This window comes from Salmo trutta, unplaced genomic scaffold, assembly GCF_901001165.1.
Source record: "Salmo trutta unplaced genomic scaffold, fSalTru1.1, whole genome shotgun sequence".
NCBI lineage: Eukaryota > Metazoa > Chordata > Actinopteri > Salmoniformes > Salmonidae > Salmo > Salmo trutta.
Window position 1 is genome coordinate 322,017 of NW_021822554.1, and position 20,975 is coordinate 342,991.

The following is a 20,975-nucleotide window of genomic DNA, read 5'->3' on the forward strand; positions in this document are numbered from 1 at the left end:
CCCTCCATACAGTCCTAGTCTTCTCCCTCCATACAGTCCTAGTCTTCTCCCTCCATACAGTCCTAGTCTTCTCCCTCCATACAGTCCTCCTCTCTCCCTCCATACAGTCCTAGTCTTCTCCCTCCATACAGTCCTAGTTTTCTCCCTCCATACAGTCCTAGTTTTCTCCCTCCATATAGTCCTCCTCTCACCCTCCATACAGTCCTAGTCTTCTCCCTCCATACAGTCCTAGTCTTCTCCCTCCATACAGTCCTAGTCTTCTCCCTCCATACAGTCCTAGTCTTCTCCCTCCATACAGTCCTAGTCTTCTCCCTCCATACAGTCCTAGTCTTCACCCTCCATACAGTCCTAGTCTTCTCCCTCCATACAGTCCTAGTCTTCTCCCTCCATACAGTCCTAGTCTTCTCCCTCCATACAGTCCTAGTCTTCTCCCTCCATACAGTCCTAGTCTTCTCCCTCCATACAGTCCTAGTCTTCACCCTCCATACAGTCCTAATCTTCTCCCTCCATACAGTCCTAGTCTTCTCCCTCCATACTGTCCTAGTCTTCTCCCTCCATACAGTCCTAGTCTTCTCCCTCCATACTGTCCTAGTCTTCTCCCTCCATACAGTCCTAGTCTTCTCCCTCCATACAGTCCTAGTCTTCACCCTCCATACAGTCCTAGTCTTCTCCCTCCATACAGTCCTAGTCTTCTCCCTCCATACAGTCCTAGTCTTCTCCCTCCATACAGTCCTAGTCTTCACCCTCCATACAGTCCTAGTCTTCTCCCTCCATACTGTCCTAGTCTTCTCCCTTAATTTGGCACAAATCTACACATTTTACCATGAGAGAAAATGTTGCTGTTTTAAAGCAAGTTTGCTGCGATCCTACACATTTTGCCATGGGGCATTTTGCCATGAAATTTTACTAATTTCACACAGTATTACACATTTTGCCACAGGGTGAAGAGAAATGTTTGTGGTTTTAAATATGATATCATAGTGAGACTGACTAATAAAATCAATGGGGACCCCCCCTGGCCGGTAATTCAACCATGATAACAAGTTCAGCTAGCTGGCCACTAAACACATTTAGCAACCTACATTTGTTTTGCTTACATGGGCTAATTGACTGACTACCAGTGACTGACATCACAAGAGAAACTGCTGATGCACAACCACGTTTCGAAACGTCACCTTGTGTATTCTACTATTCTACCTGGCAACAGTAAGTTGAGACCCCTGACTGACTTCCCTAAAAACAAAAGCAGTTGCTAGAAGGTAAGCAGCTGAAAAGCAAACGTAACCCCTCTTCCGGGGTCTATAGTGAGAAAGCCAAACTGACCACACCATACATACATGCTATAGCATGCTATTGGCAAGGGCTGATCAATATGTAGTACCCTACATCAGTTAGTGACAGGGATTACATGTGTCCCATAAAACAGATCATATGCATCACAACGAAGACTGGTGTGTCAAAAAAACAAGCTAATTTCTGCTTTGAAAGTTTTCCCAGTTAGAGTTGAGTTCAGGACAGGCCAGCTAGATGAACAGCTAACTCTCAGCTGTCATTCTGCAAGATAGATTCTCTAACTAGTAACAGCACTAGTTGGGACAACTTTACAAACACAGCTAGGTTAGCTAGCAACCACCAGTCTATCAGTCTATCCAGCTATGCTAGCACAAGTAGCCGACGTTAGCTGACTAGCTAGACTTGCTGACACAGGACAATGCTTTATTGTTTGTATGGAAAGCCTATGTATGACTATTTAGAGAAATATAACTAGTCATCTAGATAAAACAGCTCAGATTTAGTTTTACTTGTTTAGCTAGATATCTACAGTTAACTAACTAGCTAACGTAGTTACAGTAGCTAAGACAACTTGCTACTAACTAACTAACTAACTATAGCCCATTTGAAGTTGACAGTTATGGTCCTAAGTAACTGTAGCTAACTAGCTAGTAAACGAATGTACCCCTGATATTAGTTCATTTAACGTTATATGTTTTATCGTCACATACACCGGATAGGTGTCGTAAAATGTGACGTTTTACCGGGACACTACTCATTCCACTTGTCATCCAAAAGTAATAGAACAAATCAAACCAATACAAACGTTACCAAACAGTTGTTGAATGAAGAAACGGGTCTTGGGGAACATTTCACGACTCTAACAACAAGCTGTTTACTAGACCTTGGCTTCCTGGTAGTTAGTTAACTAACGCGTTACTGCTGCTAGATAGCAATTGTTTAAACTGCCTTGCCTAACTACTGTATAACTAATTACTGTATAACTAACTACTGTATAACTAACTACTGTATAACTAACTACTGTATAACTAGCTACTGTATAACTAGCTACTGTATAACTAACTAGTGTATAACTAACTACTGTATAACTAGCTACTGTATAACTAACTACTGTATAACTAACTACTGTATAACTAGCTACTGTATAACTAACTAGTATATAACTAACTAGTGTATAACTAACTACTGTATAACTAGCTACTGTATAACTAACTACTGTATAACTAACTAGTGTATAACTAGCTACTGTATAACTAACTACTGTATAACTAACTAGTGTATAACTAGCTACTGTATAACTAACTACTGTATAACTAACTAGTGTATAACTAGCTAGTGTATAACTAACTACTGTAGCTAGCTAGTGTATAACTAACTACTGTATAACTAACTAGTGTATAAGTAACTAGTGTATAACTAACTCGTGTATAACTAGCTAGTGTATAACTAACTACTGTATAACTAGCTAGTGTATAACTAGCTAGTGTATAACTAACTAGTGTATAAGTAACTAGTGTATAACTAACTAGTGTATAACTAACTAGTGTATAAGTAACTAGTGTATAACTACCTACTGTATAACTAGCTAGTGTATAACTAGCTACTGTATAACTAGTGTATAACTAACTAGTGTATAAGTAACTAGTGTATAACTAACTAGTGTATAACTAACTAGTGTATAAGTAACTAGTGTATAACTAACTAGTGTATAACTAACTAGTGTATAAGTAACTAGTGTATAACTAACTAGTGTATAACTACCTACGGTATAACTAGCTAGTGTATAACTAGCTAGTGTATAACTAGTGTATAACTAGCTAGTGTATAACTAACTAGTGTAGCTAGCTGGTCTCCATGGAGAGCGCTGATAACAGACTGTATCCACATAACAAACAGCCCAACAAGGCTGTGACTGACAGGGTTAGTTAGAGCTCGGTCTTCATTCAGGCTGAGATTGCAGCCGGCCGGTTTACTAAACAGGCGGGACGACTGCAGTTTGTATTCGTGCGGATGGAGGAACCAAGCACCGGGCAAGGAATATAACGGTACCGGTGGATCTTTCTAAAAACTGATAGCTACAGTTGCAACAACAAAATACAACAACAATCAAGTCACCACAATTGTTTTGAAGAGTGTGTTGTCTTTCTGCGGTAGGGTTATTGAAGAGTGTGTTGTCTTTCTGCGGTAGGGTTATTGAAGAGTGTGTTGTCTTTCTGCGGTAGGGTTATTGTCGGCAGGTTGCCTCGTATTCAGCACATGTAAACAGAGAGTGGTTTAGCTCAATGATTCTCTCTCTCCGCCTTGTTCTCTCCGAGTCACTCTCCTCTCACGTGGTGGCAGACAAAGGGAAGGGGAGACAACCCAGGGGGTAGAGGGGGTCACAACCCAAAATGACAGACTAGCTTCTCCTCAGGGTCGAACGAGGACGCTTTCGAGCGTGCATTTCAGAGGGCTAAATACACACTAATATTGGTAATGTCAACAATGCAGCTGTAAATGGTTGTGTTGTTGTCTGATTATGTGCAGCAGCCATATAGCTCTAGTAGCTGGTGAGGATTTGTTGTGCGTGTTTAAATGGGTAGGGTCCCCCGGGCAAGTAGACTAATGTACCTGCACTCAGTGCAACGCAACACAAGCTGTTATTCCATCCTAAATCGGCCTACTTTCCTAATACTAACCATTCAAACATGCTCAACAAACCATTATCAAGTAGGTCTATTTTGATGTAGGATGTAAAAAAAATGTTTTTTTTAAATTCACTGTCCCAAAAAATGTAGCAAACAATCAACACATTTGATATTTGTTAAATAGGCTGTATATCAATATGCCGACCGGTTCAGATAAACTAAACTGTTTGCCTACCTGACATTTTCAATAACTACACACAAGAGGGCGCCATAGCAATACAAAACCAGAAAAACCTTACCCTTGCACCCGTGAACTGACGGGAGAAACTACCAGACTGTACTAAGTACGTGAACACAAAGCAAGCTACTTAACGAGGAGAGTTTGTTTGAGTGGAAAAGAGAGAAAGACTGACAAAAAAAACAAAGAGCGAGAGAAGAAATGTGTGTATGCTCAGCTGATTGAGTAGCCTATGTGTGTGTGCTTGAAAAAACTGAAAGCGCTACTGTGTGTTATTTATTGTGCTGTGCAGAGGGCTAGTCACATCTCCCGTGTTCCGTAGTGTTATCTGGTGGCCTCATCCTCCTCTACAGCTCACACTGAGGCTTCTGCATTAATCACACTGCTACTTATACAGACTACAGACAGGACTACACTCTCTCTCTCTCTTCCTCCTGTAGTCTTTCTCTACTGTCCCTCTTCTCTCACAATCCCTCTTTTCTCTCTCCCGAAGAGCTCTTCCTCTTTTTTCTCCTCCCCCTCTCTTAATATATAATGATATACAATATATAATAATATAGTAATAATATATCATAATATAATATATAGTAATATATAATATATCAATTCCATATATTTTCTCCCCCTCTCATCTTACGTTCTTGTACCACATGCAGTCTAAGCAGTCTCCTCTGTCCCTCCCCCCCTCTCCTCCTCTCGCCCCCCTTATCTCCTCTCCTCTCTTCTAGGTGGTGTGTCCGTCTGTCCTGAGGATGAGTAATGATATTGTCATCTCCATGATTTTCCATTCATCAACGTCAAGACAGAGAAAGAGAGAGAGAGGGGCTATACCATAAAGAGAGAGAAAGAGAGAGAGAGGGGCTATACCGTAAAGAGAGAGAAAGAGAGAGAGGGGGTATACCATAAAGAGAGAGAAAGAGAGAGAGAGAGAGGGGCTATACTGTAAAGAGAGAGAAAGAGAGAGAGAGGGGCTATACCGTAAAGAGAGAGAGAGAGAGGGGCTATACCGTAAAGAGAGAGAAAGAGAGAGAGAGGGTATACCGTAGAGAGAGAAAGAGAGAGAGAGAGGGGCTATACTGTAAAGAGAGAGAAAGAGAGAGGGGCTATACCATAAAGAGAGAGAGAGAGAGAGGGGCTATACTGTAAACAGAGAGAAAGAGAGAGAGAGGGGCTATACCGTAAACAGAGAGAAAGAGAGAGAGAGAGAGGGTATACCGTAGAGAGAGAAAGAGAGAGAGAGAGAGAGAGGGGCTATACTGTAAACAGAGAGAAAGAGAGAGAGAGAGAGGGGCTATACTGTAAACAGAAAGAGAGAGAGAGAGGGGCTATACTGTAAACAGAGAAAGAGAGGGGCTATACTGTAAACAGAGAAAGAGAGGGGCTATACTGTAAACAGAGAGAAAGAGAGAGAGAGAGGGGCTATACTGTAAAGAGAGAGAGGAAGGGAAAGAGTGAGCAAGTGAGAGAAATACATGCAGAGTGGGAGAGAGAAACAGGAAGTGAACAAGAGATGGGGAAAAAAAAGGGAGCGAGAAAGTGAAAGTGAATGATTGGTAGAGAAGGCGCATCAGTATGGTTTCTCTCTATCCCTCCAGGAGGACAGCGAGTATGATTCATGATTATTATAATCTTCAGACTGAATTAAGGCAGCGCTGCTCTTTAGCAGATGTCATTTAAATGATGTAAATGACTTCCGGGGAAAAGCATGACTGTGTCGCCTAAGCATTTGTATGTGTACATCATCAATCTCAAACACATTCATTCATTTTAGAGTAGGTGAATATGGAACAAAATGAAAGTTTGCATTGAATCTCTGGTAGTTCAGTTGGTCGTGTGTTTCTTGGTTCTAAGAGAAAGTGTTTGTGTTATGCGTGCTAGCAATGAACAAAGGATTCCTACAAGACAAACACTCACACAACACTGCAGAACCACAGAGGACAGGGGTCCCGTGAGGCTCAGTTGGTAGAGCGCGGCACCTGCAACACCAGGGTTGTGGGTTCCATTCCCACGGGGACCAGAACGTCCCTGTAAGTCTCTCTGGTTAGCGTCTGCTAAATGACTCACATGTAAATGTTGTAGTCTCACACATAAACCACCAGACTGAAGACATATTTAATATGATCAGCGAGAACATTCTCTCTTTATTTGTATCTTTTTAGAAAAACAAGTGTTTTGTTTTTTGTAATTGTCTTGTTGTTAACATGTTCAGAATTCTGTACAGGATAAAAAGAAATCATCACTGCTTTAGGTACAGAGTCAAAATCTCAAACTAGAAAAAAATAACTTCCAAATCAACATTAGAAGAAGTTTACAATAGAAATGAGTAGTAAGACATCGTCAGAAGTGCAATGGCTCTGATGGGTTAAGAGTGGAAGAAAATTACGGAAATAAAAATACTCCTCTATTTTTAATAAAAACAAACAAACGGTCATTTCTTTACAGAGTAGAGACAGTATTATCTGATGTAAAAACATATTTACAAATAGCCATTATTTATTCGATATATTTTTCCTCGTCGTCATCACATGTACATCAGCACCAGTACAGGTAAACAACTCAAAGTGAAAGGACAACAGTTAACGACAATAAATGATATCGAAAAATGACGTCTACGTTTGACTTGGTCCCGGAAATAATGTCTGCTCCACAAATACCACCCTATTCCCTATCTAGTGCACTACTTTCAACCAGGGCCCATAGGGAATAAGGTGCCATTGGGGATATAGCCAATGATATTTGGAGGAAGCTTCTTCTTTTTTTTGTTGGAAGGGAAATCCTTCACTTTGACAAAGAGGACCAAAAGTCAAGGATCGCGACCTTACGTGACCTTTAGGATCCATAACACTGACCAGGAAGTGTTTAATCCTCACCCTTCACACTCGACGGCAGCCCCCTCTGAGTAGGACGAAGTTACGCCCCTTAGACACTGATCTAAGATCAGTTTTGTGTTTGTCCTCTCCCAACAGTGAAGGTTCGGGTTTAAGGATGGGAAACTGACCCTAGATCTCCCTTTAAGGGATACTCTGACCTGGAGCCGGTCTTTCTCACAACACTACAGAACCACAGAGGACAGCCTACATTCTCAAAATATCAAATAAAAACATTTATCAAAACAATTTCATGGGCGTTTTACCAACCGTAGCTGTGCTTTGGAGAGAGGTCTTTCAACTCACTTAGATACACAAAAACAATGTGTATATTTGTGTGGTTGCTATGGCGAGGAAGTGAACTAAACATGGGGTTAGTTAAGACTACTAGAAGGCTTTTTGGCTGGTTTGTTGACATGACAGAATCCTCATGTTCTCATTACACTGACGTTTAGAGAAGCCCGGGGACAAACCTACCTCTTTCTCCGTCCAACATGTCACCGTTGGGGGGGGGAAAAGGGGGGAAACACTGGTAATAGTGTAATTGTACCACCACCACCACAAGCTGATTTTAAACCTCTCCATCTCGTTAGGGTTGGAGGCCTGTATGTATCTCTCTTCACAGTCAAACAGTTCATGGTTTCAACACATCGAATCAACTAAACAGAGCTCAGACTGCCTGATTCATAACAGCTTGTTGCATGTAGGCCTACTAGACTACAGCAACAGAGAACAGAGATAGTATGAATTACGTTGAAGGTAAAGTTAACTGTCAAAATAACATTTCATTTCAGACCAATTCGGGAAGAAATTAGAATTTAAAACAAATCAATAAACACATGTACAAAAACAAAAGGACAAAAACCCATGTCCGAGGGGCTCCAAGATGGCCGACAACAGTTGTTAGTTTCTATTTCAAATGAAGTCACTTGTGGTGCTTGAATACATTCAATGCCTAGCTAATCCTTCTGCTATACGTGTTTTTAATCCATTTATATATATTTGATAATAACACAGACAGAGGATGATGTTATGTTGTTGCCACTACTCCCTTAACTGCCTGACTGACTGACTGACTGACTGACAATAATCTACTTCTCCTTTCAGCCGTCGGGGAGTGGTGTGTGTGTGTGCTGTGTGTGTGGCATGTGTGCAACAGCTACCAGTGAACAGGAAATGAAGAGAAGCTCGGCTCCTCTGCTCAGAGAGAGAGAGAGCAGGCCGGTTGCTTAGCAACAGGACTGTGGGGCGACCACACAGCGCCTGCGCTAAATACCGCCACAAAAGAAGAACGCAATCTGTTTTGTTTTGATGTTTTCACAGTACACACAGCCAGACGAACAAACCAACGAACGCAGACAAAAACAAGTCTCTAGAGAGGAGAGAGGGGAGGGAGGGAGGGAGAGGGGAGGGAGGGGGAAAGAGTAGGAAGGGAGGGAGAGAGGGAGGGAGAAAGAGAGAGGGAAAGAGTAGGAAAGGAGAGAGGGAGAGAGGGGAGGGAGGGAAGGGAGAGTGAGAAAGAGAGAGGGGGGCAGGGAGAGAGGGAGAGAGGGAAAGAGTGGGAAGGGAGAGAGAGAGGGGGGCAGGGAGTGAGAGAGGGAGGGAAAGAGTGGGGAGGGGAGGGAGAGAGGGGAGGGAAAGAGTGGGAAGGGAGGAGAGAGGGAGGGGTGAATAGAAGTGTGAAACAGGGAAGAAATGCGAGTAGAGTGAGAGAGTGATCTCAACCACTTCTCAGATAGACAGAGGCTCTCTTCTGAGCTCTGACGGCTGTCACAGAAGTGGGTTGACGTGACGGTGTGTGTGTGTATTTATCTCCTTGTCTGCCTGTCTGTCTGCTTGTCTGTCTGTCTGTCTCTCGTCTGTCTTTCAAAGGGACCTGCATGTGTAGAAATGCTACGATCACACGCCCTCACACAGCATGAATATACCGTGGAGGGGATAGATGTCAAACCTGTCAGACACAATCCAATAACCCAGGTATCGAACAAAAACTAATACTGGAAAAATACATACAGATTTCCTACCCCTATATTGAAAAACAAATATTAAAACGATTCTCCCCTGTTTGAGAGCTTGTAGTCAGTCTCCCGTCTCTCCTGTCTTGTAGTCAGTCTCCTGTCTCTCTCTCCTGTAGTCAGTCTCCCGTCTCTCCTGTCTTGTAGTCAGTCTCCTATCTCTCCTGTCTTGTAGTCAGTCTCCTGTCTCTCTCTCCTGTCTTGTAGTCAGTCTCCTGTCTCTCTCTCCTGTCCTGTAGTCAGTCTCCTGTCTCTCCTGTCTTGTAGTCAGTCTCCTGTCTCTCTCTCCTGTCCTGTAGTCAGTCTCCTGTCTCTCCTGTCTTGTAGTCAGTCTCCTGTCTCTCTCTCCTGTCTTGTAGTCAGTCTCCCGTTTCTCCTGTCTTGTAGTCAGTCTCCCGTCTCTCCTGTCTTGTAGTCAGTCTCCTGTCTCTCTCTCCTGTAGTCAGTCTCCTGTCTCTCCTGTCCTGTAGTCAGTCTCCTGTCTCTCTCCTGTCCTGTAGTCAGTCTCCTGTCTCTCTCCTGTCTTGTAGTCAGTCTCCTGTCTCTCCTGTCTTGTAGTCAGTCTCCTGTCTCTCTCCTGTCTTGTAGTCAGTCTCCTGTCTCTCTCCTGTCCTGTAGTCAGTCTCCTGTCTCTCTCTTCTGTCCTGTAGTCAGTCTCCTGTCTCTCTCTCCTGTCTTGTAGTCAGTCTCCCGTCTCTCCTGTCTTGTAGTCAGTCTCCTGTCTCTCTCTCCTGTCCTGCAGTCAGTCTCCTGTCTTGTAGTCAGTCTCCTGTCTCTCCTGTCTTGTAGTCAGTCTCCTGTCTCTCTCCTGTCCTGTAGTCAGTCTCCTGTCTCTCTCTCCTGTCCTGCAGTCAGTCTCCTGTCTCTCTCTCCTGTCCTGTAGTCAGTCTCCCGTCTCTCCTGTCTTGTAGTCAGTCTCCTGTCTTGTAGTCAGTCTCCTGTCTTTCTCTCCTGTCCTGTAGTCAGTCTCCCGTCTCTCCTGTCCTGTAGTCAGTCTCCCGTCTCTCCTGTCTTGTAGTCAGTCTCTTGTCTTGTAGTCAGTCTCCTGTCTTTCTCTCCTGTCCTGTAGTCAGTCTCCCGTCTCTCCTGTCCTGTAGTCAGTCTCCTGTCTCTCTCTCCTGTCTTGTAGTCAGTCTCCTGTCTCTCTCCTGTCCTGTAGTCAGTCTCCCGTCTCTCTCCTGTCTTGTAGTCAGTCTCCCGTCTCTCCTGTCTTGTAGTCAGACTCCCGTCTCTCTCCTGTCCTGTAGTCAGTCTCCTGTCTCTCGCTCCTGTCCTGTAGTCAGTCTCCTGTCTCTCTCTCCTGTCCTGTAGTCAGTCTCCTGTCTCTCTCCTGTCTTCTAGTCAGTCTCCTGTCTCTCTCCTGTCCTGTAGTCAGTCTCCTGTCTCTCTCCTGTCTTGTAGTCAGTCTCCCGTCTCTCCTGTCTTGTAGTCAGTCTCCCGTCTCTCTCCTGTCTTGTAGTCAGTCTCCTGTCTCTCTCTCCTGTCCTGTAGTCAGTCTCCTGTCTCTCTCTCCTGTCCTGTAGTCAGTCTCCTGTCTCTCTCTCCTGTCCTGTAGTCAGTCTCCCGTCTCTCCTGTCCTGTAGTCAGTCTCCTGTCTCTCCTGTCCTGTAGTCAGTCTCCCGTCTCTCCTGTCCTGTAGTCAGTCTCCCGTCTCTCCTGTCCTGTAGTCAGTCTCCTGTCTCTCCTGTCTTGTAGTCAGTCTCCTGTGTCTCTCTCCTGTCCTGTAGTCAGTCTCCTGTCTCTCTCTCTTGTCCTGTAGTCAGTCTCCTGTCTCTCTCTCCTGTCCTGTAGTCAGTCTCCTGTCTCCCTCTCCTGTCCTGTAGTCAGTCTCCTGTCTCTCTCTCCTGTCCTGTAGTCAGTCTCCTGTCTCTCTCTCCTGTCCTGTAGTCAGTCTCCTGTCTCTCCTGTCTTGTAGTCAGTCTCCCGTCTCTCCTGTCTTGTAGTCAGTCACCTGTCTCTCTCTCCTGTCCTGTAGTCAGTCTCCTGTCTCTCTCTCCTGTCCTGTAGTCAGTCTCCCGTCTCTCCTGTCCTGTAGTCAGTCTCCTGTCTCTCTCTCCTGTCCTGTAGTCAGTCTCCTGTCTCTCCTGTCTTGTAGTCAGTCTCCCGTCTCTCCTGTCTTGTAGTCAGTCTCCCGTCTCTCCTGTCCTGTAGTCAGCCTCCTGTCTCTCCTGTCTTGTAGTCAGTCTCCTGCCTCTCTCCTGTCTTGTAGTCAGTCTCCCGTCTCTCCTGTCTTGTAGTCAGTCTCCTGTCTCTCTCTCCTGTCCTGTAGTCAGTCTCCTGTCTCTCTCCTGTCTTCTAGTCAGTCTCCTGTCTCTCTCCTGTCCTGTAGTCAGTCTCCTGTCTCTCTCCTGTCTTGTAGTCAGTCTCCCGTCTCTCCTGTCTTGTAGTCAGTCTCCCGTCTCTCTCCTGTCTTGTAGTCAGTCTCCTGTCTCTCTCTCCTGTCCTGTAGTCAGTCTCCTGTCTCTCTCTCCTGTCCTGTAGTCAGTCTCCTGTCTCTCTCTCCTGTCCTGTAGTCAGTCTCCCGTCTCTCCTGTCCTGTAGTCAGTCTCCTGTCTCTCCTGTCCTGTAGTCAGTCTCCCGTCTCTCCTGTCCTGTAGTCAGTCTCCCGTCTCTCCTGTCCTGTAGTCAGTCTCCTGTCTCTCCTGTCTTGTAGTCAGTCTCCTGTCTCTCTCTCCTGTCCTGTAGTCAGTCTCCTGTCTCTCTCTCCTGTCCTGTAGTCAGTCTCCTGTCTCTCTCTCCTGTCCTGTAGTCAGTCTCCTGTCTCCCTCTCCTGTCCTGTAGTCAGTCTCCTGTCTCTCTCTCCTGTCCTGTAGTCAGTCTCCTGTCTCTCTCTCCTGTCCTGTAGTCAGTCTCCTGTCTCTCCTGTCTTGTAGTCAGTCTCCCGTCTCTCCTGTCTTGTAGTCAGTCACCTGTCTCTCTCTCCTGTCCTGTAGTCAGTCTCCTGTCTCTCTCTCCTGTCCTGTAGTCAGTCTCCCGTCTCTCCTGTCCTGTAGTCAGTCTCCTGTCTCTCTCTCCTGTCCTGTAGTCAGTCTCCTGTCTCTCCTGTCTTGTAGTCAGTCTCCCGTCTCTCCTGTCTTGTAGTCAGTCTCCTGTCTCTCCTGTCCTGTAGTCAGCCTCCTGTCTCTCCTGTCTTAACCTATCGGCCCAGTTGACACACTGCTAAAGGGTTGGGTTTAAAACATGGCCCAAAAGGACAACAAAACCAAATTCACTTCCCTTTCTTGAATGATATTTCACAACCACCAGACCGCGTTTACCGTTAGAGGCCTTTAAATATCGTGAAAGTACACACAGGTGCACCACACACACACACACACACAACCACACACACACACACACACACACACACACACACACACACACACACACACCACACACCACACACACACACACACACACACACACACACACACACACACACACATAAATGCACGACACAGAACTCTTCTTCTTGTCCGTTCATGCTTTACAAAACAAAATATGGCGACTGTCCGTTTGTCTGTCCAGTTCTCTTGTCTCAATAAAGTTTTCCCCACGCAGTTTGTCGTTAGTCCCTCCAGTAAAAACTCCCCAGTACATTTCCAGCTCTGCTATTGGTTGGGGAAGAACTCTTCCATCCAACCGTCACTTGAGTCCAAGTCCGCCCCTGTCCCGTCGGCCAATCCGAACCCCCCGCCCGACGGCGCCACCTGCCCGCCCCCGTATCCATAAGATGACAGGTCCTGACTAGACGTCCTCTGGTAGCCCTGAGGCTGACCTCCGACCCCTACCCCTCCTTGTCCCACATACCCTCCCCCACCTCCAGGGCCCACCCCCATCGCCGGCCCCTGTCCAAACGCCCCCATGTTGGGCACGCCCTGGCCCATCACCCCCTGTCCCGGCATTACCATGGGTCTGGGCTGGTTGGTCCTGGGCTGTCCTGGTCCAGCCATGTGAGGGGCAATCATGGGCCCGGCCATGCCCGCCGCAGGGTTCATAGCCCTGGGGTCCATGGGCTGGCCCTGACCCATAGCCTGGGGGTGGGGGTGTCCCTGTGGGTGCCCAGGGAAGTGTTGCTTGGCCAGGCGTGGGTGTGGAGGCTGTTGCCCCGGTCCAGGCTGCATGGAGCCGTAGCCCCCCTGGGCCGAGCCAAAGCCCACCATATCACCTGTAGTCCTGCCTGGTCCTCCTACCCCTCCTGGCCCTCCCATCCCCTGGAGGGACTGCCCCTGCTGGGGTGGCCACCCTCCCATCCCTCCCTGTGGTCCTCCTCCTCCCGGTCCTCCTCCTCCAATTCCCAGCATGCCCTGCAACCTCTGGGCCTGGGCTTTGGGCGGGCCCTTGAGGGGCTGCTGGGACATTGAGTTCATCATCATCCCCTGTGGTCCTCCGTATCCTCCTCCACCTCCAACCCCTCCTCCTGCCTGCCTCTGGGCCTGCGCCGCTGGGTTGTGTCCTGGTGGAAGACCCATGGAGGTCTGGACGCTTTGGTTCTGTTGGTGCTGCTGCTGCATCATTTGGCTCATGGAGGGGTTGAGGCTGTAGAGGGACTGCTGGCCGGCTCCCTGCCCGCCGTAGGGGAGGCCCATGTCGGGTTGTGGACCCACCGAGCCCCCTGGGATGCCCTGGTTCATCTGGACCATCTGCTGGTTCTGTTGTTGTTGTAGGAGGCGGGTGGCGCGGATGTTCTGGAGAGCCTGGCTCCTCACCGCCATCTCCTGGGGCGTTCCTGGTGGGACAGAAAGGAACGAGGAGAGGTTAGAGGTGAGAGAGAGGACATGAGGGGAGGAGAGAGAGGACAGGAGGGGAGGAGAAAGAGGACAGGAGGGGAGGAGAGAGAGAGCACAGGAGGAGAGAGAGAGGACAGGAGGGGAGGAGAGAGAGAGCACAGGAGGGGAGCAGAGAGCACAGGAGGGGAAGAGAGAGAGCACAGGAGGGGAAAAGAGAGAGGACATGAGGGGAAGAGAGAGAGGACACGAGGGGAGGGATTAGAGGAGTGTTAAAGACCAATAGAGGGGAGGAGAGAGAGAGGACAGGAGGGGAGAGAGGACAGGAAGGGAGGAGAGAGAGAGGACAGGAGGGGAGGAGAGAGAGGACAGGAGAGAGAGAGAGAGAGAGAGAGGACAGGAGGGGAGAAGAGAGAGGAGTGTTAAAGAGCAACAGAGGGGTCACTGAGGTTTCTGTGATCAAGTTATTCATAGTTGGTTTTAGGGCCGATTTCAAGTTTTCATAACAATCGGTAATCGGTATTTTTGTCCACCAATTTTTTTTTTTTTTACACCTTTATTTACCTAGGCAAGTCAGATTAAGAACACATTCTTATTTTCAATGACGGGATTCGTTTTTGCAAACTTCTGGTTACTAGTCCAACGCTCTAACCACCTGCCTTACATTGCACTCCACGAGGAGCCTGCATGGCAGGCTGACTACATGTTACGCAAGGGCAGCAAGAAGCCAAGGTAAGTTGCTAGCTAGCATTAAACTTATAAAAAACTATCAATCTTAACATAATCACTAGTTAACTACACATGGTTGATGATATTACTAGTTTATCTAACGTGTCCTGCGTTACATATAATCGATGCGGTGCCTGTTAATTTCTCATCGAATCACAGCCTACTTCGACAAACGGGTGATGATTTAACAAGCGCATTTGCGAAAAAAGCACTGTCGTTGTACCAATGTACCTAACCATAAACATCAATGCCTTTCTTTAAAAATCAATACACAAGTATATATTTTTAAACCTGCATATTTAGTTAATATTGCCTGCTAACATGAAATTGTGTCACTGCTCTTGCGTTCATTGCACGCAGAGTCAGGGTATATGCAACAGTTTGGGCCGCCTGGCTCGTTGCGAACTAATTTGCCAGAATTTTACGTAATTATAACATAACATTGAAGGTTGTACAATGTAACAGGAATATTTAGACTTAGGGATGCCACCCGTTAGATAAAATACGGACCGGTTCCGTATTTCACTGAAAGAAAAAACGTTTTGTTTTCGAGATGATAGTTTCCGGATTCGACCATATTAATGACCTAAGGCTCGTATTTCTGTGTGTTTATTATATTATAATTAAGTCTATGATTTGATAGAGCAGTCTGACTGAGTGGTGGTAGGCACCAGCAGGCTCGTAAGCATTCATTCAAACAGCACTTTCGTGCGTTTTGCCAGCAGCCCTTCGCAATGCATTGCGCTGTTTATGACTTCAAGCCTGTCAACTCCCAAGATTAGGCTGGTGTAACCGATGTGAAATGGCTAGCTAGTTAGCGGCCGATTAAATCGGTATCGGCCGATTAATCGGTATCGGCTCTTTTTGGTCCTCCAATAATCGGTATCGGTGTTGAAAAATCCTAATCGGTCGACCTCTAGTTTGTTTACTTCTTATAAGGTCACCAATATTCCACATGTGAAGTACATGATGTTGTTATCCAGAATGAAGAATGGAAAGACAAGCAGAGAGAACTAGACACTGAGACGACGTGAGAGAGACTCTTTAACTCTGGAAAGGTAACACTCTGAACATTAAGTGCTGAGTGTTACGTACCAAACCAAAGTTAAAACTAAATCAACCGGAAAGGAGAATCTTTCTCCCTCCCCCTCCCTCCCTCCATCTATTAGTAGCAGAAACTTGGCGTTAACAGGTCGAGCAGAGAAGGAATGCTAGCATAGCATGGAAATGTTTTTAAATCCCTCAATAAACCTCTTCTGACACCATTTCACTAATCGTCTGTCTGACTGACTCACTCACTCACTGCCAGACAGGAACTGAATTGAGACATTAGACTGTCTCAATTCACACCCTATTCCCTACGTAGTGCACTCCCTTTGGCCAGGGTCACATAAACCATCTAGCCATCAGCAGTGCACTATATAGAGGAATATATAGCCTGGGTACAAATCTGTTTGTGCTACATGTCATACGTCAAACTGTTGGGCATATAACATGTAGTACAAGGAGTGGAACGTTAGCACAAAACAGGTCTGGATTATAGGCTATGGAATATCAGGGCTCCATCTTATTGCCCATAATGCACTATACTGGGGAATATATAGCCTGGGTACCAGTCTGTTTGTGCTACAAAACAGGTCTGGATTATAGGCTATGGAATATCAGGGCTCCATCTTATTGCCCATAATGCACTATACTGGGGAATATATAGCCTGGGTACCAGTCTGTTTGTGCTACAAAACAGGTCTGGATTATAGGCTATGGAATATCAGGGTTCCATCTTATTGCCCATAATGCACTATACTGGGGAATATATAGCCTGGGTACCAGTCTGTTTGTGCTACAAAACAGGTCTGGATTATAGGCTATGGAATATCAGGGTTCCATTTTATTGCCCATAATGCACTATACTGGGGAATATATAGCCTGGGTACCAGTCTGTTTGTGCTACAAAACAGGTCTGGATTATAGGCTATGGAATATCAGGGCTCCATCTTATTGCCCATAATGCACTATACTGGGGAATATATAGCCTGGGTACAAGTCTGTTTGTGCTACAAAACAGGTCTGGATTATAGGCTATGGAATATCAGGGCTCCATTTTATTGCCCATAATGCACTATACTGGGGAATATATAGCCTGGGTACCAGTCTGTTTGTGCTACAAAACAGGTCTGGATTATAGGCTATGGAATATCAGGGTTCCATCTTATTGCCCATAATGCACTATACTGGGGAATATATAGCCTGGGTACCAGTCTGTTTGTGCTACAAAACAGGTCTGGATTATAGGCTATGGAATATCAGGGTTCCATTTTATTGCCCATAATGCACTATACTGGGGAATATATAGCCTGGGTACCAGTCTGTTTGTGCTACAAAACAGGTCTGGATTATAGGCTATGGAATATCAGGGCTCCATCTTATTGCCCATAATGCACTATACTGGGGAATATATAGCCTGGGTACCAGTCTGTTTGTGCTACAAAACAGGTCTGGATTATAGGCTATGGAATATCAGGGCTCCATCTTATTGCCCATAATGCACTATACTGGGGAATATATAGCCTGGGTACGGGTCTGTTTGTGCTACAAAACAGGTCTGGATTATAGGCTATGGAATATCAGGGTTCCATCTTATTGCCCATAATGCACTATACTGGGGAATATATAGCCTGGGTACCAGTCTGTTTGTGCTACAAAACAGGTCTGGATTATAGGCTATGGAATATCAGGGTTCCATTTTATTGCCCATAATGCACTATACTGGGGAATATATAGCCTGGGTACCAGTCTGTTTGTGCTACAAAACAGGTCTGGATTATAGGCTATGGAATATCAGGGTTCCATCTTATTGCCCATAATGCACTATACTGGGGAATATATAGCCTGGGTACCAGTCTGTTTGTGCTACAAAACAGGTCTGGATTATAGGCTATGGAATATCAGGGCTCCATCTTATTGCCCATAATGCACTATACTGGGGAATATATAGCCTGGGTACCAGTCTGTTTGTGCTACAAAACAGGTCTGGATTATAGGCTATGGAATATCAGGGTTCCATCTTATTGCCCATAATGCACTATACTGGGGAATATATAGCCTGGGTACCAGTCTGTTTGTGCTACAAAACAGGTCTGGATTATAGGCTATGGAATATCAGGGCTCCATCTTATTGCCCATAATGCACTATACTGGGGAATATATAGCCTGGGTACCAGTCTGTTTGTGCTACAAAACAGGTCTGGATTATAGGCTATGGAATATCAGGGTTCCATCTTATTGCCCATAATGCACTATACTGGGGAATATATAGCCTGGGTACCAGTCTGTTTGTGCTACAAAACAGGTCTGGATTATAGGCTATGGAATATCAGGGTTCCATCTTATTGCCCATAATGCACTATACTGGGGAATATATAGCCTGGGTACCAGTCTGTTTGTGCTACAAAACAGGTCTGGATTATAGGCTATGGAATATCAGGGCTCCATCTTATTGCCCATAATGCACTATACTGGGGAATATATAGCCTGGGTACAAGTCTGTTTGTGCTACAAAACAGGTCTGGATTATAGGCTATGGAATATCAGGGCTCCATCTTATTGCCCATAATGCACTATACTGGGGAATATATAGCCTGGGTACCAGTCTGTTTGTGCTAACATTCCAAATATAAAGAAAGAGGAAAAAGGCCATTCACACAGGAGTCAATGTTTCTGACTGACAGAGTGGTATCTGCTGACGACCACGTCTTAACGACCACGTCTTAACCAGGAAGTCCAGTTGGACCCTGATCTGATACTCGTCTACAAAACAAGACCTGACAAGACCTCACTAGCTGTGTTTCCATGAATTTGTCCAAAGATTTGGAGAAGGTTTGCATAGAAAACAGATGGCTGCTGAGGTGCCTTTCAATGTTACCACCCTGTGTCTATTAAAACAGCTGGATGTAATGTTGTCACATCTAAACATTGGGTGTTGGAAGTGTTTCCATTAAGGCTGACAGCCTGTCTGTCCTCCTATCTGTTTCATGTCTCAGGTAGCCTGTCTGTCCTCCTATCTGTTTCATGACTCAGGTAGCCTGTCTGTCCTCCTCCTATCTGTTTCATGTCTCAGGTAGCCTGTCTGTCCTCCTATCTGTTTCATGTCTCAGGTAGCCAGTCTGTCCTCCTATCTGTTTCATGTCTCAGGTAGCCTGTCTGTCCTCCTATCTGTTTCATGACTCAGGTAGCCTGTCTGTCCTCCTCCTATCTGTTTCATGTCTCAGGTAGCCTGTCTGTCCTCCTATCTGTTTCATGTCTCAGGTAGCCAGTCTGTCCTCCTATCTGTTTCATGTCTCAGGTAGCCTGTCTGTCCTCCTATCGGTTTCATGTCTCAGGTAGCCTGTCTGTCCTCCTATCTGTTTCATGTCTCAGGTAGCCAGTCTGTCCTCCTATCTGTTTCATGTCTCAGGTAGCCTGTCTGTCCTCCTATCTGTTTCATGTCTCAGGTAGCCTGTCTGTCCTCCTATCTGTTTCATGTCTCAGGTAGCCAGTCTGTCCTCCTATCTGTTTCATGTCTCAGGTAGCCAGTCTGTCCTCCTATCTGTTTCATGTCTCAGGTAGCCTGTCTGTCCTCCTATCTGTTTCATGTCTAAGGTAGCCTGTCTGTCCTCCTCCTACCTGTTTCATGTCTCAGGTAGCCTGTCTGTCCTCCTCCTATCTGTTTCATGTCTCAGGTAGCCTGTCTGTCCTCCTATCTTTTTCATGTCTCAGGTAGCCAGTCTGTCCTCCTATCTGTTTCATGTCTCAGGTAGCCTGTCTGTCCTCCTATCTGTTTCATGTCTCAGGTAGCCAGTCTGTCCTCCTATCTGTTTCATGTCTCAGGTAGCCTGTCTGTCCTCCTATCTGTTTCATGTCTCAGGTAGCCAGTATGTCCTCCTATCTGTTTCATGTCTCAGGTAGCCTGTCTGTCCTCCTATCTGTTTCATGTCTCAGGTAGCCTGTCTGTCCTCCTATCTGTTTCATGTCTCAGGTAGCCTGTCTGTCCTCCTCCTACCTGTTTCATGTCTCAGGTAGCCTGTCTGTCCTCCTATCTGTTTCATGTCTCAGGTAGCCAGTCTGTCCTCCTATCTGTTTCATGTCTCAGGTAGCCTGTCTGTCCTCCTATCTGTTTCATGTCTCAGGTAGCCTGTCTGTCCTCCCATCTGTTTCATGTCTCAGGCAGCCAGTCTGTCCTCCTATCTGTTTCATGTCTCAGGCAGCTTGTCTGTCCTCCTATCTGTTTCATGTCTCAGGTAGCCTGTCTGTCCTCCTATCTGTTTCATGTCTCAGGCAGCCAGTCTGTCCTCCTCCTATCTGTTTCATGTCTCAGGTAGCCAGTCTGTCCTCCTATCTGTTTCATGTCTCAGGCAGCCAGTCTGTCCTCCTATCTGTTTCATGTCTCAGGTAGCCTGTCTGTCCTCCTCCTACCTGTTTCATGTCTCAGGTAGCCTGTCTGTCCTCCTCCTATCTGTTTCATGTCTCAGGTAGCCTGTCTGTCCTCCTATCTGTTTCATGTCTCAGGTAGCCAGTCTGTCCTCCTATCTGTTTCATGTCTCAGGTAGCCTGTCTGTCCTCCTATCTGTTTCATGTCTCAGGTAGCCAGTCTGTCCTCCTATCTGTTTCATGTCTCAGGTAGCCTGTCTGTCCTCCTATCTGTTTCATGTCTCAGGTAGCCAGTATGTCCTCCTATCTGTTTCATGTCTCAGGTAGCCTGTCTGTCCTCCTATCTGTTTCATGTCTCAGGTAGCCTGTCTGTCCTCCCATCTGTTTCATGTCTCAGGCAGCCAGTCTGTCCTCCTATCTGTTTCATGTCTCAGGCAGCTTGTCTGTCCTCCTATCTGTTTCATGTCTCAGGTAGCCTGTCTGTCCTCCTATCTGTTTCATGTCTCAGGCAGCCAGTCTGTCCTCCTCCTATCTGTTTCATGTCTCAGGTAGCCAGTCTGTCCTCCTATCTGTTTCATGTCTCAGGCAGCCAGTCTGTCCTCCTATCTGTTTCATGTCTCAGGTAGCCAGTCTGTCCTCCTATCTGTTTCATGTCTCAGGTAGCCAGTCTGTCCTCCTCCTATCTGTTTCATGTCTCAGGTAGCCAGTCTGTCCTCCTATCTGTTTCATGTCTCAGGTAGCCAGTCTGTCCTCCTATCTGTTTCATGTCTCAGGTAGCCTGTCTGTCCTCCTATCTGTTTCATGTCTCAGATAGCCTGTCTGTCCTCCTATCTGTTTCATGTCTCAGGTAGCCAGTCTGTCCTCCTCCTACCTGTTTCATGTCTCAGGTAGCCTGTCTGTCCTCCTATCTGTTTCATGTCTCAGGTAGCCAGTCTGTCCTCCTATCTGTTTCATGTCTCAGGTAGCCAGTCTGTCCTCCTATCTGTTTCATGACTCAGGTAGCCTGTCTGTCCTCCTATCTGTTTCATGTCTCAGGTAGCCAGTCTGTCCTCCTATCTGTTTCATGTCCAGTCTGTCCTCCTATCTGTTTCATG